This window comes from Mirounga leonina, unplaced genomic scaffold (assembly GCF_011800145.1).
Source record: "Mirounga leonina isolate KUSES-001 unplaced genomic scaffold, KU_Mleo_1.0 Mir_418, whole genome shotgun sequence".
In the NCBI taxonomy this organism is placed as follows: Eukaryota; Metazoa; Chordata; class Mammalia; order Carnivora; family Phocidae; genus Mirounga; species Mirounga leonina.
Window position 1 is genome coordinate 18,031,132 of NW_023270739.1, and position 11,819 is coordinate 18,042,950.

Consider the following 11,819-nt stretch of genomic DNA (forward strand, 5'->3'; position numbering starts at 1 on the left):
CTCAAAGTACTTTTTGAAGGCAAAACTAAGCTCCACAATATTCCCCATGCCTGCTTTCATGTGATAATAAATGAAATGATTACAAAAAGAAATAGAGAATGGTGTACTTTTCCTTAATTTCTGGCATTATCACTTTCTGGTTTTTTTTTTTTTTAAAGATTTATGTATTGGGCGCCTGGGTGGCTCAGATGGTTAAGCGTCTGCCTTCGGCTCAGGTCATGATCCCAGCGTCCTGGGATTGAGTCCCGCATCGGGCTCCCTGCTCCTTGGGAGCCTGCTTCTCCCTCTGCCTCTCTCTCTGTCTCTCATGAATAAATAAATAAAATCTTAAAAACAAAAAAAAAGATTTATGTATTTATTTGAGAGAGAGAGAGAGAGAGAGAGCGCATGAGAGCTGGAGGAGGGGCAGAGGGAGAGGGAGAGAGAGAATCTCAAGCATACTCTCCACTGAGCAGGGGCCCAATATGGGGCTTGATATCAAGACCCTGAGATCATGACCTGAGCTAAAACCAAGAGTCGGATGCTTAACTGACTGAGCCCCCCCAGGATCCCTGGCCTTATCCCTTTCTGTTGAAGCTCCATGAAAGAGACTATGTTTTTACTCACTACTCTGTTACCTAGAGCAGTTCCAGGCATATAGCAAGTTCAATTATACAGATGCACACATATCTCTCATAACAAAAACATACTGGAGAAAACACTGCTAAATATCAATCAAAATCGAGGCAGAAATATTAAAGAGTAATGACCAGGATGCAAAAACGATCACAAATATGTCAAACTTTAATTTGACTTCGTTTTCTGGGAGCTAAAGTGGAAAGTGAGACCATTTCTCAGTTATTATTACCAGAAAAAAAGAATTCTTTAGAGGTAGCAAACCTTTCCTAGTACAGTTTGATTTCTTTGTAAATGTGGGGCTCAATATAGAATTCACTAAAGTAGGGGACAAAGTTTCCAAGAACATTCCTACATATCACAGGATAGTCAGATGTCATACGGCTGCTGATAAAAGCCACGGACATGACATTACAATGCAATGCAGTGAAAACTACTTTTTGGGTCAAGGGGCAGAATTGGTCAGATGTGCAGCCTACTGGTTGCCCAAGGTTAGAATACCTAAAGCAAGGTTCCTAAAGTTCCCTCCTGGCAGATGCTACATGAGGGGGGAAAAAAGGCTGCATTTTTAAGATGCCATTTTAGATGCATATACCTTAAGAACTTGTGAGGATTAAATAAGAAAATCCATGAAAAATATCTGGCACATATAAAACTTTCAATAAGTTTTAGCCATTATTTCCCATCGAATGATCACCTAAGGGGGGTTTTTCTGACCCAAACCCTCAATATCATTGTACATTAGTGGACTACCAGTTTCCACTTTACCACTGGCAACAGGATCATTAATGCCTCATACCTAATCAGATCAGACAACCAATTCTGAATAAACCAATGTAGGTAATCCACTTTTTTTAAAAAAAATGTTTTATTTATTTATTCATGAGAGTCAGAGAGAGAGGGAGAGAGAGAGAGAGAGGCAGAGGCAGAGGGAGAAGCAGGGTCCCCGCCTAGCAGGGAGCCCGATGTGGGACTCGATCCCAGGACCCTGGGACCATGGTCTGAGCTGAAGGCAGACGCTTAACCATCTGAACCACCCAGGCACCCCTGTAGGTAATCCACTCTTAAGACTCTAGTCTCCTGAACACATCCAATACTAATTTCTGTATCAATTAGCCTTTAATTAGAGAAGTAGAACTATTATTAGTGATATGAAATAACAGGATTTTTAAAATAGAAATTTACCTTATATGATTTGGGGAGCTGGTAGATAAGTTTAAGTAAGGCTGTAGCCCAAAATTATTGTAAGTCAGTAGGGCCAGCAGTTGGGGAAAAGCATAAGTGGGAACTGACAGAGAGAGCAAGGACACACTGGAACCCACAAGGAAAAATGGAACCCATGAAGACAAACAGGAACTTGCATCTGTCCCTCACTTTCTCTAATGTCAGTGATGTGGGTGGCCTATAGAAGGTTCTGGCACCCTTCACCATGGAACTACACATGCATCTGGCCCAGCACTTATGGAATTTGAAAATAAAAGATATTAAAAGAGACAGTGCTGTGAATTGTGTAAGACTGTTGAATCACAGACCTGTACCTCTGAAACAAATAATACATTATATGTTAAAAAAAAAAAAAAAAGTAGGAGGGGAAAAATGAAGGGGGGGAAATCGGAGGTGGAGATGAACCATGAGAGACTATGGACTCTGAGAAACAAACAGGGTTCTAGAGGGGAAGGGGGTGGGGGGATAGGTTAGTCTGGTGATGGGTATTAAAGAGGGCATGTACTGCATGGAGCACTGGGTGTTATACGCAAACAATGAATCATGGAACACTACATCAAAAACTAATGATGTAATGTATGGTGATTAACATAACATAATAAAATTAAAAAAATGTAAATCACACAAAAAAGAGAGAGCTACTGAAGGAAGAGGCTTAGCAGCTGCCTTATACCAACAAATTGAGACAGCAGATCAATGACAAAGGGTGTGAGATTCAATAGGGCATGGCTGCCCTACACCATCCTTCAGAGTGCACTATTTTACCTCTGTCTTCCAAGTATCATGCAAATGTCTTTTGTGGCCACTCCTAAAATGGTACCATGAAGAGAAGAGAACTTTAGGAAATTTAGCTCCAGCTTTGTAATGTGACAGTACGAAAATACCACACCTATAATTGTACTTTAATTTATGAAGATATTTAAAATACTTTGGATATAGCTCTCGGCCTTAGCCCCATCTTCTTGGAAACCTCCGCTCCATGAGAGCCAAGTGGGGGAAGAAGCAAATGCGCAGGCTGAAGCCTAAAAGAAGAAAGATGAGGCAGAGGTCCAAGTAAACCGCTAGCTTGTGCACCCATGGAAGCCACAGAAGCAGAAATAAGGAAAGACAGAGGCCAGGGATGCTGGTGCAAATTGTTGAACTGCATGCCTACTTTCTAGAGCTTGATTGAACGGATCTAGAACATCCATCGCCATCTGATCACAATGATCACCTTTGAGAGACCCACCCTGCTTATACCAAACTGTCCCTTTCGGTCCTTTTTCCTGGAACTGTGACTTTCAGGACTAATTCTGATTTCATTTGTGGCTGAAGGTAACATGTGTACCATCAATCATCTCTTCTGTTGTCTTAGCTGAAGAAAAATATAAAAATTTATTTTCTAATATTTAGATCCCTATGATCAACTTTTTTTTTGCATTATTTCTATAAATATTTTGTTCTAGACAGTTTAAGGTAATTTTACGAAGCTCTGGTTTAAGAATGAATTGGGGTTTTCTCCTACAAAAAGTAGTATAAAACTTGTCTGTGTTGCAACACACTTGCCATATGCTGGCCCATTCACCTAAATGAGCCAATTCCTTTGAATATTTTTGCGATGTTTTCCAATTATTTGTTCTGCATCCAATTTTACTCCAAACCAAATGGAAGGCATTATTTTCTGTAAAAGGTTTATAAATCAGTGGAAAGATTTGAGGTGATGATAGCAGTATCAACTCAATCATGTTATATACAGTGTTCTTTTTATTTAAAATAATCCCAAAACAAAACTCCTCCCTTGATGTTAGAATTAGTCAGAATTGATTGACAAGAAGTTTCATATTTAATTTTTTAAATCCAATAAATTATTATTAATCCTATAAATTATCAATAGTATTTTTTAATTTAAATTCAATTAACCAACATATAGTACATCATTAGTTTCAGATGTAGTGTTCAATAATTCATCAGTTGCTTATAATACCCAGTGCTCATCACATCACATGCCCTCCTTAATGCTCATCATCTACTTACCCTATCTCTCCACCCACCTTACCTTCAGCAACCCTCAGTTTGTTTCCCAGAGTCAGGAGTCTCTCATGGTTTATCTCCCTCTCTCATTTCTTCCCATTCAGTTTTCCCTCCCTTCCTTTATGATCCTCTGTGCTGTTTCTTATATTCCACATATGAGTGAAACCATATGATAACTGTCTTTCTCTAGTTCCATCCGCATCCATGTCAATGGTAGGTATTCATCCTTTCTGATGGCTGAGTAATATTCCATTATATATATGAACCACATCTTCTTTATCCATTCATCTGTTGATGGACATCTTAGCTCCTTCCACAGTTTGGCTATTGTGGACATTGCTGCTATGAACACTGGGGTGCAGGTGCCCCTTCAGATGGCTACATTTGTATCTTTGGGGTAAATACCTAGTAGTGCAATTGCTGGGTCATAGGGTAGCTCTATTTTTAACTTTTCGAGGAACTTCCATACTGTTTTCCAGAGTGGCTGCATTCCCACCAACAGTGTAAGAGGGTTCCCCTTCAATAAATGGTGCTGGGAAAATTGCACAGCCACATGCAGAAGAATGAAATTGGACCATTTCCTTACACCATACACAAAGATATACTCAAAATGGATGAAAGACCTAAATGTGAGATAGGAATCTATCAAAATCCTAGAGGAGAACACAGGCAGCAACCTCTTTGACCTCGGCCACAGCAACTTCTTGCTAGACACGTCTCCAAAGGCAAAGGAAACAAAAGCAAAAATAAACATTGGGACTTCATCAAGATAAAAAGCTTCTGCACAACAAAGGAAGCAGTCAACAAAACTAAAAGGCAACCTCCAGAATGGGAGAAGATATTTGCAAATGACATATCAGATAAAGGGCTAGTATCCAAGATCTATAAAGAACTTATCAAACTCAACACCCAAAGAACAAATAATCCAGTCAAGAAATGGGCAGAAGACATGAACAGACATTTCTCCAAAGAAGATATCCAGATGGCCAACAGACACATGAAAAAATGCTTCACATAACTCGGCATCAGGGAAATTCAAATCAAAATCACAATGAGATACCACCTCACACCAGTCAGAATGGCTGAAATTAACAAGACAGGAAACAACAAATGTTGACAAGGATGTGGACAAAGGAGAATCCCATTATTAATGGTATTTCTTAATGAGAATCAATATACTATTTAATTTCTTAACACAATTCCCTGACATTAATTTCTTAATTCTCTGACTATATTTCCATTGTTTTCCATAACTCTGATCCTCTTTTTAGTGTAAGCAGTAGAATGGCAACTCAAAATGACAATGATATGATGTATTCAATAAGAGTTCCACTGGTAAAGCCAGATCATACATTTCCCAACCGCCACCCATTCCCTCCTTCCTCTCAGCATCTCCCAACCCTCCCACACAGCTGAATAAGTGTTGAGAAAAACAGCATAGTAAACATTTAGTTATAAAGTATTAGAAATTAATGAACATAAGTCCACTGCTTCTAACCTGCCCTCTTGTCATTTTTCTTCTGGTTTTAATTATAAGGTAGACTGGCCTTAAGTCAAACTTTGAAGAAGTAGGAAAAAAATTGCACTGACTTTAAAAAAATCATCTGATGAAATCATGATTCATTTTATTATGTAAAGGAATGTAAAATACATACAGGTAACATGTTATTTAATGTAAACACTCCATTTTAACCGTATATCCCCCATGTGTTTCATTCTACCAGCAACTGATGGCTAATAAAAATGAGATTCTGGAATAGTTTTCCACTTGCATCATTTGGAGAAAAAAATGTCTATAAGGGCTTTCTGATGTTTTTATAAACACAGCATTGATTATATATAATTGATATAACTCTAACATAATGGTTGGCAGTCCCTGACTAGCTTCTTCTGATTTCCTAACAAAATGCTTATATGGAGTCTGTATTATTAATTTCCATTTGCTATCCGTTCCACATTCACACAATACTTTCAGTAAATCTTCTAAAGTTTCAAGCAGGTGCCTGTAAGTTCCTTGTTGTAAATGCAATGAAATAATGAAAATATTACTCACCCAAATTAAGGGAGGATGTTTCCCCTTGGAAAACAGTTGGAATGTATTGGGCTACAACTGGATTGTAATTCTCGATGGGAGGGAGGGCTCTGTTGGGAAGGGAGTCAACTTCTGGATTCAGGAGCCTTTAAACTTTAAACAGTAGCAGATTGTAGCAAAGACAGCTCTGATTGAAGAGATGAATAAAAGGGTTAGCAGGTGGCTGGTGAAATTCTGTGAGAAACAATGTGTCATTCTTCAAATTTTTCAAAGAAAATAATTGGATTTTTCATGGAACCTAGTAATGGGTAGAGTTTTCCACTAAAGTAGAACAGGAGGTAGAATCCAAATGTCCATAAAATTTAGGAGTGGACAGAAGACCAGGAGCCTAAGGAGTGAGGATAGGAAATCAGGAATTCTCTGAAGTTGTAGGCAGGACTTTGGTTGTGAAATTAGAGATGAGGGAGGGAAGAGTTGGAACTAGTTTAACCTAATTTTCAAAGGGCAGTTATGCCAGTTATTTTACTGTTGTCTTTTAACTTTAAACCCATTCTCATGACTCTTGTGATGTTCTGCAAACCGCATTACTGCTTTACCCCCAGGTCTCCATTAGGATCTCTGGATAGAGGGCACCTGAGGGAGAATGCTCTTCTTCCAGCTACACTTCTTCAACCTGGTATGGCAGTTTGTTACAGAAGCAGCAGCTGAATCCAGTTTGCAGTTTCTCTAATTCGCAGAATTTATTGTTTTCCTTCAGACACATCAGCACCAACCAGCTGGTTCCCCCTCCTAAGAGGTCTGGGTCCTTGTCTGAGGTTAGAGATAACAGCATCAGCTCTCTCCTCATAGGCTGAGTTACAGTTGAGGGGAGAGTGGCCCTCCTGTAAGCTATGTGCGGTGATCATGGCAAATAAGGGCACATCCATGGAATGCAGAAAAAAAAAAAAAAGAAAAGAAAAAGCTTATTAATAATACCATGATAGAGATTCTGAGAAGGGGTCTTTCTTGAGATATGAGAGAATCAGAGAGGACTTGCTGATGGGGAGGGTTCCTGTCTGTCCGGGCTGGGCATATTTGGCTGCCTTAGAGGGGACAATTTGATTCCCCTCTCCAAATAATCCAGCCAAGCAAAGAAGCAGTATCCCTCAAAGGGGCTTTAGAATAAATTACTCCTAAATCTGTAGGCTTATGCCTCATGGGCCAAATCCTAACCGCGGCCTTTACGGCCAGTAAACCAACAATAGTTTTTACATTGTTAAATAGCTGAAAGAAATCAAAAGAAGAGCATTTTGTGACACATGAAAATTATACAAAATTTAAAATTCAGCATCCATAAATAAAGTTTTACTGGGTCACAGCCACACTCCTTTGTTTAGATGCTACCTATGGCTACTTTCATGCTACAAGAGAAGAGATGAGTAGTGTGACAGAGACTGTGTGGTCCACAAAGCTGAAAATATTATGTGGTCCTTTACAGGAAAAGTTTGCAAGCCTTGCTGTAGGAGAAAGACTAAAGTAGAGGATGAGGTGTAAGGAGGAGACAGATTGGGATTAGCCTTTGGGGAAGATGAGTTAAGATGCCAAAAGTGGATACTGTGTTCTTGTGTCTTCTTAGCTGCCCCTCTGAGAGATTGTGTAATAGGTTTATCAGGATGCTAGCTATTTTCTTCAGAAGAAAATAAAAAGAGATGCTGAAAATTTATTGTAATTTCAGGGGAAATACTGTGAAATAACTAGTTTGAAGTGGAGACAAGACTACATTTTTCAGTGGGCTGTGTGCTGGGTCACCCTTGGGGCACACGGGTGTTCAAAAGTAGTAATAAGCATGGTGGCTCTGAGAGAGGAGGGAGTTAATGATAGAATAAACAGGATGGTGATGGAATGTTGTATGGTGTGATGATCTTGGGGGAACCCTTATTCTTCCTTATCAAATTTCCCTAACAGGGAAGAACTTTCTGCTCATCTTTCCAAGAAGGAGTTGTATTACATTGAACACTTTTGATTTCTTTCCCTTTGGTTTATTTTCCCTGAAAGTAATCCCTTTACCAGTGGCTGGGGTTACCGTGCTTTCAAAACAAGATACAGATTCAACTGTGGCTTTCTTTCTCTCTTGCCATGCCTGTCTCATGGCTCACTAAAAGGCAATGGGCTTTCCTCTGCTTCCTACCCCAAGATGGTGAGCATACTTGGATCAGGACCTATCTCAGAATGCTTTCCAAAGGCAGTCTGGAAACCTATCATTCTCTCCAGTCCTTTGACTCTAATGTGAGACAAGCTTTAGCTTGGCTGGGTATATGAAGTCGTATTTGTAAGCTAACGTTCTCCACAGACAAGTCTCAGGGTGCAATTTACAGAGAGCTAATTCCTAGTCTTATTTTCAGTCTAGTTTTAGTAGTAATCCCCACATTTTGTGGGATATTAGATACTAATTGACCCAGTAGAAGATGGGTGATTCACATTCCATGGCCTTCAACACTCATGACCATAAATTTAGAATGACTGCAAACATCATGATACGTTTGGTGTTTGGATTTCCTTAGGAAGATAAGGGGCAGAGTTTGTGCTAGGTAGGTATGAAGACAAACTTAAATGGAATGTAGAGAGCAAGAACTTGGCTTCTGTTCAGATATCTATTATCTTCATATTCTGTAAGCTGGAACTGTTGACTTCTGTCCCATAGCCCATCGTAATAGCCCCAGATATGCAGAGCTCAAAATGGAGAAAGTAGATATTTTCCGAACCCACTTCCTTGAATCACAGGGTTACCTTATCTTAGCTCAGTTTACTTTATGTTATAAGGACATCATCTTCCTCACTGCAAACAGACCTTGGTGCATAGTTCTAAGATTGATCTGGATTCATGTTCCTTCATTTATTTTATATTTCCAAAGTCTTTGTGTGTGTATGTGTGTATACAAATACTGTATTTGCCTTGTCTCCCTTTAAAACCTAGTCCCTTCTTTTTTTTTTTTTTAAAGATTTTATTTATTTATTTGAGAGAGAGAATGAGAGACAGAGAGCATGAGAGGGAGGAGGGTCAGAGGGAGAAGCAGACTCCCTGCCAAGCAGGGAGTCCGATGCGGGACTCGATCCCGGGACTCCAGGATCATGACCTGAGCCGAAGGCAGTCGCTCAACCAACTGAGCCACCCAGGCGCCCCCCCTAGTCCCTTCTTTTATTAATCGACCTCAAGAGGAATGACTTGGAATATGTACATTGGAGCAGTAATTCTCAGCTTGCCAAAAGTTATAGAATTAGATCTGTGTATATTAGAATTTAAAATAAGGGATTCAGAGGTTCTGCAGGAATTATACTATCTACCTCACAGGATACATATCATGTACCTATAGGAAATATAATGCATATTATGTTATCATGTACTAGGAATGATACTAGATTCTTTGTCTCATTTAATCTTGACTGGTATGTGTGTATATCATATATATATAAAATGAGAAAAAGACTCTAGTATCATTCCTGGACCATAATATGCATTTACTACTATTGTCAATACTGTTCACTGAGAATAGTAAAGATAGATTTTTTTTTTATTTTTACAGATTTTATTTATTTATTTGACTGACAGAGAGAGAGAGAGAGCGCGCACCAGAGAGTACAAGCTGGGGGAATAGCAGAGGGAGTGGGAGAAGCAGGCTTGGTCCCAGGACCCTGCGATTATCACCTGAGCCAAAGGCAGACATTTCACTGACTGAGCCACCCAGGCACTCCAGTAAAGATAGATTTTTATGGAAAAGGTTTCAGTTAAAAAAATAGAGGATAGTATCTTTTTATTTTTGTAATTAAAAACAGAATAGAAATTGATCTCAAATCGATCTCCTTACTTGATTTCTAGCTTCAATTATGCATATAATTTAATGGACTAAGTCCATATTTCATCATATGCATAAATGTTAGGACTGTAAAGGCCAGTGGAGACCATCAGATACAACTTTTGAATTTTATATATGTGCAAATTGAGATGTGGCCTGTTTAAATGGTTCCCAAGATTTTCTGGCTTTTCCCACTTCTACACAGATGCAAAAATATCTTGATGAAATCTGGATGTTTAAAAAATATGCATTTTTTTTTTCTTCTTCAGATTTTTGGAAGAATGTTTTCACTTTTAATTTGCATATTAGTTTCTATTCATTCAAACCTCTGTCCTCTTTGACAAGAAGCTATGATGTAAGTAAAAAGAAGGCATTCAGAGTTGAAAAGCTGACTCTGAATATATTAAACCACTAGAGTGCCTGTAACTGTGGAACTGATTCTTAATCATTACTAATGGTTTTCCCAATGGGGGTTGATTTCTGATAATAACTCACTGGCCTCTCCAACACTACATCAGCCATGATTAAATGTTGCTTGTGAAAACTTGAGGGTGATTTTTTAGCTCTGACCAACTGACTACTTACTGTATGTTCTGAGAAAGGGGTGTTTTGCTTGGGTGGTAACATTAGGAAAGTGGAAGAAAGTTCCCTAGCCATTTTCAAAATAAATCGAATAGTTCTTTACTTTGTTTCTTTAACTGGTCTGCTAGTCTCATTATGTGAAGGATCATATTATCAGCACATATAATATCATCTTAATCATTAGAACAGATTCTAAAACAAAAACAAACAAAAAGCCACAGTAGCTCAAAATCAATTTCCTTCAGTAAACCTCCTATAAATAACCATAATTTACCTACTACTTTGAACCATTCAAATGAAACCTCAAAACATGGAATTCCATAAAAATTTTTAAAAATATATGTTATTTATCTCTGAATGTGTTATAAGTTTTCCCCAGTTACTTATTTAAAATCTCTGCCTATAGCAGGCAGCTCTGGATTTGAGTCTTGATTCAGTTACTTTCTAGCTGCATATTGGGCTAATCTGTTTGCTCAGCTATAAGGATAAAAATGGTACCTGTCTCATGGAATTGTTATGAAGGTTGATATAACATATGGAAAGCATGTGGCATAGTGCCTGCTACATAGCGACCGCTCAGCAATATCTGTGATAATTACTGTCAGCCCATTTTACTTTTTCCTGGGGACTGTAAAATGTTACTGGGAAGAGCATGGACCCTGCAGAGGGTCAGTTCTGGGGTCCAGATCTGTCCAGCCACTTACTGTGTGCGGCATCTTGAGTAATTCAATTAACCCTTTGAGCCACTATTTCCTCATTTCCAAAATGGATATACTCTAGTAATACCCAGTTCACTGGGTTGTCGTGAGGAAAGTGCCTATTACGACCCTTTTCTCACAATCGATATTCAACAAGTTAACATTTACCGTGTATTCCGAGGGCAAGGCAAAGCACAAGGTATCACAGTAAGTTTCCAAAGAAAATAAACTCGTGTTCTCTACCATGGGCAAGGAGAGAAAAAAAAGGAACAAATTCAAGCCAACCGTGCACAATGAATTGCTGATGATACATATGCAAATTAAAAGTGGGTCTCTAATCCATGTCCATTTATACTTTTCCCAGTGTGCGTGCGGAGGAATTTTCAATTAGAGCCTTTCCCCTGATATTTTTAGACGTCAGTAGCTCTCCAAAGCCCAGCTGAAATGTGGGGCTGATTGAAGACTAGAAAAACTGGAGCAGTCACAAACTGTACAGTGGCCAGTGCCACAGAAACTAGGATAAAACAAACCTTTCTAACCAAGAAAGGTTGCTCCCCTTCGTCTCGCGGAGGTAAGCGGAAGGGCGAAACGGCGGTCAAGTTGCCCGGACAGAAGCAAGCGCAGAAGGGCCCCTTCCCAGCATCACCAGCTTCCCCATCCCCGTCATGGAGGATTTTCCTCAAGCTTCGTGACGGACCCGAGGCGTGGCGCCCGCACCGGCCCCGCGGACGAGGGGTCACGGCAGCCGGGAGAACTCCTGTCCTCACACGGTTAAACCTCTCCCAAGGAGACGGGGAGGGAGGAGGGAGGAGGGAGGAGGGAGGAGGG